This window comes from Alligator sinensis, unplaced genomic scaffold, assembly GCF_000455745.1.
Source record: "Alligator sinensis unplaced genomic scaffold, ASM45574v1 scaffold553_1, whole genome shotgun sequence".
Taxonomy (NCBI): Eukaryota; Metazoa; Chordata; order Crocodylia; family Alligatoridae; genus Alligator; species Alligator sinensis.
Genome location: NW_005842389.1, coordinates 277,187 through 278,323, shown reverse-complemented (window position 1 = coordinate 278,323; position 1,137 = coordinate 277,187). Strand labels below are relative to the sequence as shown.

Below are 1,137 nucleotides of genomic sequence, written 5' to 3'. Positions count from 1 at the left end.
CAAAAGCAGCTGCATGGGCTCTGGGAAACAGGGACCCCTTGCTGGGAGCAGACTCCGCTCCTTGGACCAGCAAGAAGGGGATTTGGGGGGAGTCTAGCACTCTAGTGCCTCCCCTTTCTGTGTGTGGTGGGGGGGTCTGAGCTGCAGGGAACCTGCTCCAGGGTTTTGCCACCTCTTCCCCAAATGTGTCTGTCCCCCACCACCCTGGAGCTTCTTGTCTAGTGCAATAAATGGAGTTGGATCCTGCGGTTGTGCTGGAGCCTTGGGGCTGTGGGTTGTTTGTTTGTTGGGGGAGGGGGTTGGCTCTGTATGGGGGGAAGGTCAGAGGATTTCCAACTCTTTTTTCCAGGTGCATTGTGGGTAGGCAGGGAGCCTGGCTTTACTTAAAACCGTGGTTTTGTATTTTTACCTCCATAAAACAATACCATTTGAAAATAAGCCCAAACCCACACTTCAGGTGAACTAATTGATGCAAAGAAGAAAGTCTTAAGATAAACACAATGTTTATGCTGTGAACATAGTCTTTCTAGACTTTACAAAGGCCTTTGACACCATCTCTCACCCCATCCTCATCAATAAATTAAGTGACTGTGGCATTGATGCCTGCACAGTTGGATGGGTAAAAAATTGGCTGATGGGGTGTACCCAGAGAGTAGTGGTGGACAGGTTGTACTCAACCTGGTGAGATGTGAGCAGTGGGGTACCCCAGGGCTCAGTCCTCGGGCCCGCACTGTTTAACATCTTCATCAGTGACTTGGACAAGGGGGTGGAAAGCACGCTGTCCAAGGTTGCTGATGACACTAAGATGTGGGGCGGGTTGGACACACTTGAAGGGAGAGAGAGGCTGCAAATAGATTTAGACAGACTACAAAAGTGGGCAGATGAGAATAGGACAGGGTTCAATATAGACGAATGCAGGGTGCTGCACCTTAGGAGAAGGGATCCACAGCGCACATACAGGCTGGGGAGTTCCCCTCTTGAAAGCACAGAGGCGGAAAGGGATCTTGGAGTCATTATTGACTCCAAGATGAACATGAGCTGCCAATGCCAGACTGCAGTCAACAAGGCCAGCCATACCTTGTCATGCATCCAAAGAAGCATCTCAAGCTGGTCCAGAGAGGTGATACTCCCCCTCTA

The 1,137-nt window shown here is 50.5% G+C and overlaps 1 protein-coding gene across 1 annotated transcript in view; it reads left to right on the top strand.

Moving 5' to 3' along the window:
• The window catches only part of RNASEK (ribonuclease K), a 3,501-nt gene extending 3,255 nt beyond the window's left edge, over positions 1–246 (top strand). The window contains exon 4 of the mRNA XM_006029566.3: positions 1–246. The gene's annotated coding sequence lies outside the window, so the exon portion shown is untranslated.
• The last annotated feature ends 891 nt before the right edge of the window (positions 247–1,137 follow it).